General features: G+C 40.5%; 1 long non-coding RNA gene across 2 annotated transcripts in view; it reads left to right on the top strand.

The window, feature by feature from the left end:
* The window catches only part of LOC309340257, a 557,080-nt gene that overhangs the window by 164,980 nt on the left and 375,461 nt on the right, over nt 1-16,639 (top strand). For both annotated transcript variants that reach the window (XR_014155893.1, XR_014155894.1), the window contains exon 3: nt 1,581-1,667. This is a non-coding gene — a long non-coding RNA (uncharacterized lncRNA). The remainder of the gene's footprint in view (nt 1-1,580; nt 1,668-16,639) is intronic.

Here is a 16,639-nt window from a genome sequence, read left to right as displayed (position 1 = left end):
ATGGTGGCAGCCCCCTATAAAGCAAGCCACTCTCTGGGTTAGAGCATGGAGGTGCTGTTTCACACAGCGCCACCATGACTAGCATAACATAAATCTAGATACTGATCAATACATGCTTTCTCACAAGTGTTAAATTAGTCAGTATATAATAGTGACTAGCTCAGTCCATTACCCTCTCATTTCGATTATACCCAGTCCTTCATCTTGTTCAGGTTATTCGTTTACTACACACAATGTAAATTCACTTACACTTTAAGCACACTCCACACACACACTGTAAAAAAACAACTCCTGCTTTTTATTACTTGTTTTCTGCTCCCTGATTCTATTTTTTATTATTATTGAGTGACTGTCACAAATTCAGCTCCCTTGAAAGTAATGGGATTAGACTGTCAGCCAGTCCTGGCAGAAATGAGTTGAGTCAGGGCTCTATGTTTGTGAGAAAGTCTCTTGTTTAGGAAATCCATCTTTCTGAAACTCTCCAGAATTTTTAGCTCAAGCAACAGCAGCAGGTTGCAGGAACGGATATTGGCAGAAGTAAAATGTTTGGCACATCCAAGCATGTTTGTGACACAACCACACAATTTGGCATATGTAAGCTTTCTGGCAGTGGGGACGTTTGCCAATAAAATAGATTGATTTGGGTCTACTTTTCACTGAGGTGGTAAACCCGAGTGTGGGCTGTAGCTCTCACTCCCCCCCCCAAAAAACCCCCTAGCATGCCATGAAGAAAGTGAGGTTGGAATCCTTCATCTTGACACCTAGTTTTCTACAGCGTTTTTTTTTTTTTTTTTAATGAATGCAGGAGAAATTAATACTGTGAGGCTGAAGTGCTACAGCCCAGCCACAGGCTTGCTTCCTCAGTGAAAACTAGGTCTTTATCTGCTGAAACTCTTCCAATGTTTTGGATACTTTCAAGCAGAGCTTGATTTTGGGGGGTTGTGTGTGATGACTCCAGGCGGACAAAAAAGAATAGCCCAACCTATAATTATTTTTTTGCTAAATGCATAAGGGTAAGACATGCAAGTTCATCTCATTTTGTTTAAGAGTACATATGGTATATTGCAACAGAATGCCTTTGCAAACCCCAAAGTCTGTTTGGATTGGAAACAGTTCACTCATCTACTGTCCATTAACATTTTTTGGAAGATCGTAAAAGTTCTGTGGTAAAGCAAGTGGAGAAGAATATTTCAAAGGAATGGCCAGACTAATTTGTGTGACTTCTGTGACTAGATAGGGTAACTGTAATTGTGATGGGATTTTTGTAGTTTAAGAAAATAATTTACGAATGGGAATGGAAACATTTCAAGTGTTTTGAAAGTGCCATTTCCTATGTTTCTGATAATGGGTAGATTGACCTTTTAATAATGGAGCCTTTTGTTCAAGTGAATCCCCATGGCTCCTCTGCAACACTATAGTTGTTAAAAATGCCTTAATTGGGATTAAAGATGTGTGGCACAATCTCATTTTAGTGAAAATATTCTAAGGTGGTTATTATTATATCCCACTGGTTATTTTTTTTTAAAAAAGAAGATGATGGTAAGCACTCTGTAAGAGTATCACTTGATTTTCTTTTCTAGGTTTCATCCGCGTTCTGTTCCACTCATCTGTCTAGCTAAACCTCAAATGCTTGTACAGCATAAACAATATCCCTTAAAGCGTGCCTGGTAAGTAATGAACTCCTTCTAAATTCTCTGCTCAACAGCTCCCCTGAGTTTATGGAAGTTAATGTAATTGAGCAATGACTTGGCTACCTATGTATTGCTATCTGTCAAAGGAACTTTAAAGGAGGAGTTGACAACATTCATTCTGAGCTATTTCATATAAATTTCTTGAAAGCTATTTCCTCAACGCTGAAAAACATGCAGCTTTTTCATCTTTACTGAATAAGCAAGTTCATTTCAGCATTAAATTGGAGGGCTTGCAGATTTAGCTTTCCTAATGTCTTTACTGTCCTCTTTACCTTTTCCTTTACTGATGCTAAAAGTCATTCAGGAGTGAATTATAGCCAAGTTGTTTTGGAATAACAGGGCATATAATCTTTAAAAAGGTCTGCACCACTTCTGATAAACTGTCTTAAGCTTGAAAGGCACGTATGAGCTGTAATAGTAGTTAAGCATTTATGGTCTGAAGGCAATACAAGGCCACCACCTTGTTGAAGCTAAGCAAGTTGAGATGTGGTCAGTGTCTCAATAGGTGACTCTGTGGAAACCAGATGTACACTCTCTTGAGTTCCACAGTACGATAAAAATGTGAGAGAAGGAAAAATAAAGAGGAGAGTGAGCAAGCAACAATACTTTTGTAAGTGGAGAATGTATAACTTGCTGCTAAAATGGAACACACAAGACGAAATGGTTAAATCGGCTATGATAAAATGGGCACAGGATATTGGGCATAACATTATGTTTGAGGACTGGGAAAGGTTGTGGACTACTGGGTTGAACTTCACTGCATGTAATGCTCTGAAGGAAAATGTTATGAAAATGATATATAGATGGTACATGACCCCAGTTAAACTTGCCAAAATATACCATTCGTCTGACAATAAATGTTGGAAATGTAAAGAAAATGAAGGAACATTCTTCCACCTCTGGTGGACATGCCCTAAGGTGAAGGCCTTCTGGGAAATGATATACAATGAGCTGAAAAAGGTATTTAAGTATACCTTCACTAAGAAACCAGAGGCCTTCCTTCTGGGTATTGTCGGCCAGAAGGTGTTAAAGAAGGATCGAACATTTTTCATGTATGCAACAACGGCAGCAAGGATTCTCATCGCAAAAAATTGGAAAACTCAAGATTTACCCACACTGGAAGAGTGGCAGATGCAGCTGATGGACTATATGCAACTGGCCGAGATGACTGGCAGAATCCGAGATCTGGGAGAAGAAAAGATGGAGGAAGACTGGGAGAAATTCAAGATGTATCTACAAAAACATTGTAATTTGTTTGAATGTTAAGAAGGATGCTAGATTATAAAAAACTGGCCACCACTAAACTAGATTTAAATTTGATGATAAGTGAGACTAAAGAAAATATAAAAATTTTATTGGAAAAAGTGTTAAATCATATTGGAATGTGTGGACATGAGATTGTAAACAAGTTGATAATTTGTTTGGAAAAATTTTTTTTTAATGATGTAAATGGGAGAGGGGGACGTGAGGGAGTCCAAAGAAGTGAAGAATTTGTTGTTATAAAAGTAAGATTGTTTTATGTGCGCATTTATATTTTAAAAAAAACCTTAATAAATATTTATATAAAAAAAAAAAAATACTTTTGTAAGTGGAAAGGGCTATTACTGTGGTTTTATCAACAGGCAGACCTAGTGACTTATGGTCATACTACTTTTTAAATTTTGATTTTTGTTGTTAAACATCTAGTATACTCTTGGCTAACTGTAGAATCTTTGGAAGAGCAGTGGTTGGAGCAGCCAAACTGGGAAGGGTGACAGCAAATGCTCTGCGTACAAATATTCCTGTTGAGACTCTGGATAGTCATTCAGTGCAAACAATAATGGTCTGATGTGTATAAGGCAGCTTCCTATGTTCCTAGTGTTAAGTTGTGGGTGAACATATCAGACGACACAGCGATTCTTCAAACAGCTCTTGTTTATTCACAGGCCAGGACAGAACTGAACTGAAGGGTTCAGTCAGCCTGCTTATATAGAGCTCCAGTACAATGTAACTGTAACAATTTTCTAAAACTATCCAATCACTGAACGTCCCTTTCGATCCCTTATTTGCATAACTATCTACAGTATCCCCCTGCTGGCCCAGGGTGAGAACTTCAGTACATAACACCTAGCAGCAGCAGCAACATCTAAGGCTTGGGGAGCAGACATTTTCCATCATCACCCCAATAACCTTCTTTATGGCACAGTGAAGATCCAGGAGCTGCAGCCTATTGAGTTGACTTGATGAGATGTTCTGCTTCCAAAAGGTTGCCAGGTAGTGCACACCAGGTGTGTATATGGGTGTGTGCTGTTCTCCCTATGAAGCCTTCAAAGAGCATCAGTTGGAACACCCGCAACAGCAGTAGTATCTAAGGCTTGGAAAATGGGCATCCCATCCCTGCTCCCATCAGCATTTTCTTTGAAAAACACACACCTGATGTGTACACAAGCACATTTTTGCTTATCATCTGCCACCTTAAGGGCCTGTTGTCAGGCAGAAAATTAATATGTAAGTATTTTGACTAAACAAACAAATACACCAGTGGTGCTTCAGTTTAATTAAGAGCGATAGTTCATGCTCAGTTAGTGAAGAAGCAATGTGAATGTGAATGAAGAAGTTGTTTTCTCTCTGTGGGGTATATTCGACAGCTGGGAATGTCTGATGTATGCGAGACCAGCTTGAAATGGGCAGGAAAAAGGGGAGCAGTCAGATAGGCATGGTCTGCTGGTCCAGGAGATTTGATGTTGAGGTGGAGCAAGATGAATAAGGGGAATGAGGAATCAATAACTTTGGCTGCCTTCTGGATTCTTCTGCAATGAGGTCAGGTAGAGAATTTCAACAGGCCTCTTTCCATCCAAATAGTGCCAGGCAAATACTTGCCTGTTTAAAAAGGTTTCACATATTTGTAGCCTCTTTTAGTGTGGTGAGATCTGTAAAATTGGTCTTATTTGTACATATATATTTTTATGTTTTAGGCTCTTTATTTCTACTGTGTTAAATTGCTTTGGGTCACTTTTGTGAGGAAAGCGACTGCCTTATATAATATCATATAATCACTTAATATAATTAATATGGCAGCAAGACTGAGCAAAAAGAAGTGTACAAAGAGGCTGGATGAAGGATGCTGTCAGAATGTAGGAAATGTAACCTCACCTGGGGAAAAAAGGAGGAAAGGTTATTTGAAAGTTGCAGCCTTGCTCCTCATCTTTTCTAAAATAAGTTTGATCCCAGAGTGGCTGCAGCTCACCAATGTACATAAGCAAGGAGGCTTTGACAATAGCTTTAACTTCCTTTAATGGTGAGCTGTGGGAGCAAGGGGAGAAATGCATTAAAAGATAGTCTCCAAATAATGATTTCATTTCCTTTTGGGCCATATCAACTCTTGCTTTTAAAATCTGCATTGAGGTTTGGTGCTTGCTCTTTGACACGGCTGCTATTTGAAAGTGGCAAATTCCAAAGTACACTTCACTTTTTCTAAGAGAAGCCATTGTTTCTCTTCTGCACGTACGTCTGGCACTGTAGAAATAATCATCTTAGTCAGGAAATATTTGTCAGAACAGCACCGTGTGTCCTGAAGGATCATCAGAGTGGGCTGGGAGCAGTGGAAGGAGGCATTGTCAAAGTGAGGGTACAGCAATGCATTTTGATTAAAACTTTCCTTTGCCTTCCAGCTCACAGAGCTGCTTAGAGAGAGAGAGGGAGAGGGAGAGAGAGAGAGAGAGAGAGAGAGTGTTGATTGCTAGATGGGATGTATATTTAAAACCATTGCAACTTTGGCTTTAGTTTTCAAAATGTGTTTTCATTTGAGGCTGCAGTGCAGGAGTAGAAACTGTGTTGCTGAAGTAGATAGGTAAAGCCTGGAGCTGGTGGAAAAGATTCTGACACCAAGCCCAGAGATACGGTATCTGGGTTAAGTATAACAGCAGTTAATCTGCTGCTGGTTCTAGCAGAGCTACCTTCTACACTTAAATGCTTGAGCACTTGCTTTAAATCTCAGAGATCCCAGGGTAGTTTCAGCAGCAATATCTATAATTAATTGCATGTGTAATGAAGTCCATTTGGGAAGCCTGTGATGACTCGCCTATGTGTTACCCAAAGACATTACAATATCAATAGCACTAGTAATTTTAATTAAAACTTTGAAATGTCGGCCTGTTGAAATATTCATTATTGCACTTGATTAGGTTGTTTTGTAGTCTTCTGCACTTTCCTTTCATTACATATTACCATGACTTTGCAAAATGAGGCCACTTGCAGCAAAGCACATATAACTTATTTCAGAGGAAGTGTCTTAGATGTTTTGTTGTTGTTGTTGTTGTGTAAATTTTGACATTAAAAAAAATGTACCACCAGCCACTGGAGCATATGGGGCGGGGAGAGAAACAGCTCTCATAAAGATTCCAGGTTGTAAAGTTCATGTAGATTTTGAAATTCCTGATGTGCAAGAATAATAAGATACACTCGAAAACTTACTAGATGTTCTGGAAAGCTTAGAGGGCACACCAGTTGGAGGGCTGGACAAGATCTTTATTATCTCAGTTAAAGACAGTACAGTAACAAACTCCTGACTCCATCCAAGTAAGTCCACTGCCACCTAGTGACTAAACTATATAATGACCATATCCACACACTGAGTGCCACATATGACAAACATTGTTACGAACTTTGCTGTCTTGATTATTGTAAACAGGCCAATCATAAAGCAACATAGGGATTTAAAAAGAAAAGGAAAGAACAGCAATATTTATTGGTAACTGGAGAACTCTCTCCTCTACTTTTGAAAGGTGACACCCTTCCATTAGTGAATAGAAGCAAATAGTGCATTGAATCTGAACACATGAATTTATAGAAAACTAAGAGTTCTTATCTGGAGTTGGCTGAAACTGGGATTCTCAGTGCAGTTGCACTTTAGGAATGTGAAACAGGGTTAGTGGCTCTCAGGGGGTGCCCATTTGAATGCAATATTGTGGGAGCCCAGATAAGCCCCACCCTGCATAATCGATCACATGTCATGGTGCACACACACCATTTGAATGGAAATGCCCATCAATTTTGCAGGGACCCAGTCCCCTCAAATATTTTATTGTGGGGGCCGAAGGCCCCACGGCCCCTAGGAGTTGGCTCCTATGGTGGCTATGATGTCTGTTGTAGAAGTTTACTTGCTTTCAGTGGGCTCAGATTGTCTGTTTCTAAATAGATATCAAGGACATGGACACTATATATTTCCAGGGCTCACTATTTCATCTAAAGGAAATAAAAACCTGTTCTACCCCCACCCACTGGGCTTCTTACTGCCAAGGAAAGTGGGTAGCACCTAACTGGATGAGCAAAAGTCTTCCACATATCTTGATAGCATGTACCATTTGTATCTTATTTTTAGTATCATATAAAATGACAAACTTATTTTGGAAGAAGCCTTATTGCAGGCAGAGCTTCAACGGGACTGAGGCTCACTGCAGGAATCTCTCATGCGCCAGGGAGAATAAATGCTAAAGCATCTTGTGGTAGCTACAATAAAACACCCAGAACAATGTTCAATGTCAATCAACAAGAAACAGCAATCTTAAGGAGCAGATAGATTCAGAGTCCCCTAAGGACACTGGGCTGAAGCCACTGAGGGCTAGTCAGCACTTTGAATTAAGCCCACAAACATTTTGGAAGCCAATATAATAGTTTCAGAATTGGAGTCATATGCTTTCTCAGGCCCATTCCACTTTATTTTGTACCAAGTGTAATTCTTTCTTTAAAAAGCTCAGGTTTCAGGGACTGACCCATACCTGGCTTTCTTGATAGCAGCCCCAAATAGACTTTGGGACCAAAGCATGAATAACAAGGGTTTATTTCCAAAAAGCTTTGATGTAAAGGATTAGAAATAATACATTTTTTTAAATTACTTTTTACCTGACTAAAAAAAACAACCATCAAATATTGCTATCCAGCGGGCAGTTCTGTACTGAACCTAAGTGGAATTTATTAGGTGAGCTCTGAAGAACTAAGGTCCAATTTCATTCACTGTGTTCAATAAATAGAGCAGTTCACACAGGCTGGAGTGACAGAATAAGAGATACTTTCAATTTAAAATACCACAGTATTTTTTTTCGCCCCATCAAGATTCTCTAAGCTAGCACAGCACAGAAGTAGCAAGCTTGTCATATTTGTCATTGACTTTTAAAAGGATTTTATAATCTTAAAATTCTTGCCATGAAGTTTCCTGCAATATATTTGCACAAGGTACATGAGCATCAGCTTTCTTGACTTCAGCAACCAAAAGATACTTCACTTCTTATTCTTGGTATCGCACATGGCATAGTGTGATTAATAAACCTAAATGAATTGGCACACAAAAATCATGTGCAAGCTTCTGAGTTCTCCAGAACTCTTCTTCAGATGTTAAATAAGAGGAGGAGGGGAGAAAAAGTAGGCTATGATGACATTAAAGCTCTGAACTCTGAAACTGAATAGCAAAGCTGGTTGGAACCCTGAACAGAAGTCATTCCCCAATACAACATTTTGCTGCATCCCCTGCTTGTGATTTTTGTATTCTCACACATAATTTATCCTAAAAATAGCATTGCCAGAATGGGGGAATTTAGTTTCAACTGGCACATATCAAAAGCTTCACAACTTCCCTAAGCCCTGTCCCCCTGACACCCACACATTAGTCAAGGGTGACTGAATTGGCAAAGTCTGTGCCTCTAGAGGTCTGTGGAAGGTCATGGAAATGTGGAAACCCTGTGGTATGGGGACTCCCTACACATGGTTCCCCTACAGATGAGTACTGCAGGAACGAAGGGGGCATAAGTTAATTCTGCATCTATAGGAATTTTCTTTCTTTCTTTCTTTCTTTCTTTCTTTCTTTCTTTCTTTCTTTCTTTCTTTCTTTCTCTAAATTGCCTATATGTATAAAAATTGTGAGCAACATTCTAATAGAATCTTCAACAGCTGTGAACTTTCCCTGAGCTCATAAATGAGGTAAGATGTATCACTTGTAGGTGTTTCATAAGTGGATCTTTCAGAAAGTCTATACTGATTATTAAATTCTGGTGCCTAGTGCTTTAAGTGTTTGGCCTATTTTTACACCTTTGATAAGCTGTTTTTCAGTATATCGTCTAAGCAGGATTTATTTATTTATTTTTATCCCGGAAAGGCCAGATCAAATGACCTTTCATTTTCTTCTGTACTTTAATAATACTAGTCTGTCAGGTAGAATGTTAGCGTGTGTAAAGTAAATAGATGAGCAAAACCACAGTGTCTGCACTTACTGTACTAGCATTAAAAGATTCAGCATTCATAGTTATTTGATTCAACTTTTTGGGTTGCTCTCATTTATTAGGAACATAAAGAGTTTGTACAAGGATTTTCTTGTAAGCAGTTTTCCGATTATGTACAAACAGAATCTATATAAAGTCCACTTGCACATACATTCCCAGGGATATGTGAGACTGATTATTTAATATATATTTAAAAATATTTCTAAGTGGTATACAAACAACAGAAGCAACAACAGACAACTTAAACAAAATATTACAAAAATATACATTTACATATAAAAATGTTACATTAATACAAAGTACATATATATATATATATATATATATATATATATATATATATATTTGCTTTCGTAGATTTTCACGGGTACAGGAATGCAGGTTTTGGTGTCCTCGGGTGTCTTCCCGTGTAAAAGTTGGGGTGTCTAGGCGACGTTTCGACGAGGTCTCACTCGTCATCTTCAGGCTGGTGCTTTCGGCTTCTTGTTACTGGAACAGAGCAGGATCTCAGTGTTTGAGTTCCTATAAATACTGTAGAGGGGGTGTGGTGTATAGCCTCCAATGTTCTGGGCAGAGAGGAAGTTCCCAGGCTAGTGTGCCTTTTCTTCTTTTGTTCCTTAATTACTTGAGAGATATCTTGAGTGATTTCTTGAGTGATATCCTGAGTACCACTTAGGTGGGTCATTAGGTGTGGATTAGTTGTTAAAGTCTTTGTGTCTTGACCTCTTGAACTTTGTGAAGAGTTTTCCTGAGAAGATGGCTGTACTGTACTTAGTTGTGCTCTGGCTTGGCTTCGTGTATAGGGGCGAGCTGTGGTTTTGTGGCTTGTGTCAGCCAGATCTGTGTAGGGATTGCAGGGGGGTGCAGCATCCGGAGGTGCCACCATGGATTGGCTACTGGATGGTGTCTGTAATTCATCTGTGGAGAGGGTCTGGGTTTGGGTCTGGTGTGGTTGATTGGTGTTGGCGTTCTGTGTGCCTCTGGATCTGGTGTCAGTTTTTGTGGGGAGGGCTAATTTCCAGATGTCTGGCAAGCGGGATGTGTCGTCACGCTTGTTCATGTTGTGAGGGTGTTTCTCTATCTCGATGGCTTCCATGATTATTCTCTTGTGGTGATGTTCCGTGTTAAAGAGCAATTTGGAATCTGCAAAATTAATTTCGTGTCCTGTTTCTTTCATGTGTTGGAAAAGAGAGGAAGTTTTTTCTTCTTTTTTGACGGCATTCTTGTGTTCTGCGATGCGTGCATTTATTCGTCTGTTTGTTTGTCCAATGTACGTGGCTGGGCAGACTTTGCAGGGTATTTCATAGATCCCTTGGTTTTCCAACTGGATTTTATCCTTGGGGTTTCTAAGGATATTGGCTATTTTTTGGTTGGTGCAAAAGGCTGTTTTGATATTGTGTTTATGGAGGATTTTGCTAATTTTATCTGTAGTGCCCTTGATATAAGGAAGGAGGGCCATGCCATTGTTTTCTTCTGTGTCTTGGTTTTTGGGGGGTGTTTCCTTTTGGATTAGCTTCGTAATCCTGTTTTGCTGGTATCCATTGGCAATTAACACGTTTGAGAGATTCTGTAACTCAGTTGTCAAGTGGTCTTTGTCAGCCAGGCGTTTGGTTCTGGAGATGAGAGTCTTGGCTACGGAGTTTATTTGTGCAGGGTGGTGGTGTGATTGTGCATGTAAGTAGCGGTTGGTGTGTGTTTTTTTCCGGTAGATAGTGTGTCCTAGGGAGCCATCAGGTTTTTTTGTAGATTAGGACGTCAAGGAAGGGAAGTTGGTTGTTGGCTTCTATTTCCATAGTGAATTGTATTTTGAGGTGTAAGTTGTTGAGATGTGTGAGGAAGCTATCCAGTTTTTCCTTCCCGTGTGGCCAAATTACAAAGGTGTCGTCAACATATCTGAGCCAAAGTTTGGGTTTGTGTTCTGACTTGTCTAAAGCATTGGTTTCAAAGTGTTCAAATAAACTCCGTAGCCAAGACTCTCATCTCCAGAACCAAACGCCTGGCTGACAAAGACCACTTGACAACTGAGTTACAGAATCTCTCAAACGTGTTAATTGCCAATGGATACCAGCAAAACAGGATTACGAAGCTAATCCAAAAGGAAACACCCCCCAAAAACCAAGACACAGAAGAAAACAATGGCATGGCCCTCCTTCCTTATATCAAGGGCACTACAGATAAAATTAGCAAAATCCTCCATAAACACAATATCAAAACAGCCTTTTGCACCAACCAAAAAATAGCCAATATCCTTAGAAACCCCAAGGATAAAATCCAGTTGGAAAACCAAGGGATCTATGAAATACCCTGCAAAGTCTGCCCAGCCACGTACATTGGACAAACAAACAGACGAATAAATGCACGCATCGCAGAACACAAGAATGCCGTCAAAAAAGAAGAAAAAACTTCCTCTCTTTTCCAACACATGAAAGAAACAGGACACGAAATTAATTTTGCAGATTCCAAATTGCTCTTTAACACGGAACATCACCACAAGAGAATAATCATGGAAGCCATCGAGATAGAGAAACACCCTCACAACATGAACAAGCGTGACGACACATCCCGCTTGCCAGACATCTGGAAATTAGCCCTCCCCACAAAAACTGACACCAGATCCAGAGGCACACAGAACGCCAACACCAATCAACCACACCAGACCCAAACCCAGACCCTCTCCACAGATGAATTACAGACACCATCCAGTAGCCAATCCATGGTGGCACCTCCGGATGCTGCACCCCCCTGCAATCCCTACACAGATCTGGCTGACACAAGCCACAAAACCACAGCTCGCCCCTATACACGAAGCCAAGCCAGAGCACAACTAAGTACAGTACAGCCATCTTCTCAGGAAAACTCTTCACAAAGTTCAAGAGGTCAAGACACAAAGACTTTAACAACTAATCCACACCTAATGACCCACCTAAGTGGTACTCAGGATATCACTCAAGAAATCACTCAAGATATCTCTCAAGTAATTAAGGAACAAAAGAAGAAAAGGCACACTAGCCTGGGAACTTCCTCTCTGCCCAGAACATTGGAGGCTATACACCACACCCCCTCTACAGTATTTATAGGAACTCAAACACTGAGATCCTGCTCTGTTCCAGTAACAAGAAGCCGAAAGCACCAGCCTGAAGATGACGAGTGAGACCTCGTCGAAACGTCGCCTAGACACCCCAACTTTTACACGGGAAGACACCCGAGGACACCAAAACCTGCATATATATATATATATATACACCCACACACCCACACATTGGTTCATTTACCTTCTGACACACCCTCCCTCTCAGCCAGGGCCGTCTTTAGCATCTGCATCACCAGGGTGCAAAGATCCGCCCAACGCCCCCAAATTTAGTTAATTTCGCGTGCACGGTGCTGTTGAGAATGACAAGTGCCATCGGTGAGTCTGACAAGCGCCGCCATTGTGAATGACAAGTGCCACCGCTAGCGCGGCTTGTTTTTGGTAAATGAGCGCACAAAGTTGAAAGTCCTTTAGTGAAACAGTAGGTATACATTTCAGTAATACCTAGGTATGTATGTATTTTGTTTTTCTAGCTTGATCAAAATTATTTATTATTTCATAACAGGTAGATAGTTAAGAGCTTAGGCAGCTTCAGTGGCGGGTGTGCCTGGTGCCCCCCAGAATTTGCCGCCTGGGTGCCCCACATCCCTTGCAACCCTGGGTAAAGATGGCCCTGCTGTCAGCCTCTGCGTTCTCACTCAGGGTCCAAACAAACTCACCCCCAAAAGTCTTGCAGTGAGAAGAGTTCCTGAAAACAGTGGATATCACCCTAGTCTCTCACTCTAGACTTGCTTTTTATGGGCAGGCCCAATGTGGGTGGTACTTCCTCTGGCTTCCCACAGGTGGGTCCTGTTCAGCTGTACTCTTCATACCTGCTTCCAGAGGCAGGTCCTCTGTCCTCTGCTCCTACAGATGCTGCTCTATGGTGACAGCTCACACTGTTATTTTATTATTATTTATTATATCCGTAAGGGACGCGGGTGGCGCTGTGGGTTAAACCACTGAACCTAGGACTTGCCGATCAGAAGGTTGGCGGTTCGAATCCCCGCGACGGGGTGAGCTCCCGTTGCTCGGTCCCAGCTCCTGCCAACCTAGCAGTTCGAAAGCACGTCAAAGTGCAAATACATAAATAGGTACCGCTCCAGCGGGAAGGTAAAGGGCGTTTCCGTGTGCTGCTCTGGTTCGCCAGAAGCGGCTTAGTCATGCTGGCCACATGACCCGGAAGCTGTACACCAGCTCCCTCAGCCAATAAAGCGAGATGAGCGCCGCAACCCCAGAGTCAGCCACGACTGGACCTAATGGTCAGGGGTCCCCTTTACCTTATTATATCTGTCAGTCACTTTATCCTGCCCAGGGAAACCCAAAGCAGTTTATAACCAACTACATTGATAATAAATCCCACATAGATACATTAAAACCAAGAGGAAGGAGAAATCCATTTAAAACATCCCACCTACTTCTAAAAGGCCATAGATAGTTAAAGTCCAAAGGCCTGGTTATAGAGTAAGTGTTTTTGCCTGGCATCTAAAGATATATAATGAGGGTGTCAGGCTAGCCTCCCTAAGGCGAGCATTCCACAAACAGTAATTCACTACAGAAAAGGCTCATTCTTGTATTGCCACCCTTTGGACCTTTCATGGAGCAGGGAACACAAAGAATGGCTTCAGCTGATGAGGGTCAGTGCATATGGGAAGAGGCAATCCTTGAGGTATTGTGGGCCTGAGCCATTTAAAGCTTTATAGGTAAAAAATGGCACTTTAAATTGCACCCAGAAATTAACTGGCAATCAGTGCAGTTGACCCAGGATTGGTGTTACACGCTCAAACTGTCTTCCCTCAATGAGCAACCTGGTGCTGAAATCTGCATCAGCTGAAGTTTCTGAATCCTCTTCAGAGGCTGCTCCACATATAACACATAGCAGTAATCTAAACTAGAGTTTACCTGAGCATAAATGACAGTAGTTAAGTTATCCCTGTCCAGATAGGGGCACAGCTGGGCCACCATCCAAAGCAGATGCAAGTGGTTTTATCCTCAAAATTTGCAAACAAGTCATGGCAAGCTACCATTGGTTCTGTCACCTCCTTTGGGCCCGACTGTAAAAGGCCCCACATCACCCAGAAAAGCTGTGCCAAAGTAAGGATGCAATGGAGGCAGCAAAGGATGCTTTCTATGCTGTCTTCAGTGCTACTGAGTAGGTTCAATAATGAGCCCTCACCAGTGTTCAATTGCATTAAAGCCATCTTCTATCTTGTCTCATTGCCTTAAGCTCTAGAGCATACCAAGGAGGCAAGTAGGTTCTACTAAGTGGAGAGGGCCCTCAGGGGTGATTGTGGCAATGGTCTGAGTCATTCAGGTGTTCCAAAGATCATCCAGGACTTCAACAGGTCAGAGGCTGAGAGAATATGGCTTGTCTAAGGCCAGAGAACAAGTTCATAGTTTGGACTTCAGTGCAGGTTTTCAATCAATCAATCAATCAATCAATCAATCAATCAATCATGCAATCATGCAATCATTGAACCACATTAGTTTGAAAGAGTCTTGGAGGGAATCCAAAAAAGTAAACATGTGAACTAGAGCACAACAATGAAAATTCTTAAGGTACTAAGTAGACTCTCCTTGAAACTATAGCAATTGGCTCGATAACCTTCAGGGATGGCTGGATGCAGACAGTGTTATATAAAGAGTTTTACATCTTTATTTAAACTACATTATTAAAATGAATATAAAATAATCTACCATAATGCCATGTCCTTTCCTGTGCTGAATGCTCTTGACAAGAGAAAAGGATGCACTTATTATCTGTCTGATGAATAAATGCAAGAGTAAATCCTTGTTATGAAGCTTGCTAGTTTAAGGCCACCCTAGATATTAAACCATTATATCTTCCTTTTAAACTAAATTAAACCCAAATATATACTGGAAAATCTTATGAAGCATTTCTTATTGCACATTTGAATTCATATATAAAGAAATGCACCATACTTTCAATAGCAAAACTCTGGATTATGTCTTTTGGAATGAACAGGGACATAGCAGCAGTCTATTGTGATCAAGGTCAGATCCACCCATTATTTTATCCAATACTATAAATTCACATTCAGGACTCCTCCAGACTACAACTTACAGAATCCTTGACTATTGGCCATGCAGACTGGAACTGATGGGAACTGGAGTCTAAAGACATGTGAAGAGGAAGTACCCCCCCCCCCCCAGTTTAGGGAGGTATGTTTTGTCCATTTTTCCAAGAGTTAATATAAATAATAAGAGTTATCTTAAACTACACATTTTAAATCGTATGCTCAAACAAAATGACTCATTTTGTAACTGAATAACTTAAAGAAAGTTTAAAAGGACTGGAACTTTTATTTTGCTGACGCTGTGAGGCCACAGTGTCAAGGAGTAAGAGGGGAAGAACTCCTGTCCTGAGCCTACTTTGCAAGTTTAAAATATCCACCTGACCCAAGAGTGTGAAAACAAGCACCGGTTTTATTCTTTTTAAACCATTCAGCCATTCCCACTTAGGAATTAAAATGCCTCTCTAAGCAGGCAATGACTGGAATATGAACCCTGTCTGGTGAATCTCATTGTAGGTCTAGGTCTTACTCACTCATTATTTTTTTTATTAGCATATTTATTAAAGTTTTCAAAAAATAATACAATGTAAAATTAGAAAGAAAAAAGACAGAAATAACAAAAATACAAAAAACCCAAAAATAATTAAAAACACATAGAATTTCCATTACTTATTTTCTTTTAACTTATTTTCCAGACCTCCTCATACCTCCCTTTCTTGTATTCCAATTCAAATTGTTAATTCAGCAAATCCTCACCATTAGTTTTTACTTATTTCTAAACCCCCTTTTTTTATATCTCTTAAGCATTACAGCTGGAAACCACTTAATTTCTGTCCAACATCGTTCTAACATTCATTAATTTTACAATATTTCTGTAAATAGTCTTTAAATTTCTTCCAGTCTTCTTCCGCCGACTCTTTTCCCTGGTCTCGGATTCTGCCGGTCATTTCTGCCAGTCCCATATAGTCCATCATCTTCATCTGCCATTCTTCCACTTACTCACTCATTTTTGACCTTCCACACCATCTGGATAAACTGGCTGAGTCATGTTCCATTGAGAAAGTGAACTTGATCTTCATGGGTTGATACTGTGGTGTTAGCTGTGTTTGCACAAGGACCAGTGGTTGGCACTGTGCAGGGAGGTTAGAAGTTGCAAGCAGGAAACTAAAGTTTGTTATGTCTTACCTCTGCAAACATGGTACCCTGGCGCTCTGTTAATCCTACATGATGTCAGAGTGGAGGTTCTTTCGTGGCACTGATTTTAATTCATCCCCTCTCTTCCTACCTTCCACTTACCTGTCCAACTACAGACCCCTCTCCCCCACATTTTAGATGCTTTACTCAGCTGTACTGTACAGCTGCAAATAAAATGTTTTATGTGTGTTTTAAGTGCAATATACAATGTTACACTAGACAGTGATGGTGAGCCTTATGGAAAATTCAATGTATTTTTAAACATACTTTTTTAAAAAAGCATTTTCAGAACGTTTTTTATATGTGTGTAGATTCCACCTTTGTTACTCCACCTATGGCAGCTATGGAATGGAAGAAGTGAAGGAGACCACGTTCTCTGCCTTCCTTCATGGTGTCTGACTC

This window comes from Podarcis erhardii, assembly GCF_964252035.2.
Source record: "Podarcis erhardii genome assembly, chromosome: 4".
Lineage (NCBI taxonomy): Eukaryota > Metazoa > Chordata > Lepidosauria > Squamata > Lacertidae > Podarcis > Podarcis erhardii.
This window is presented reverse-complemented; position numbering and strand designations above follow the sequence as displayed.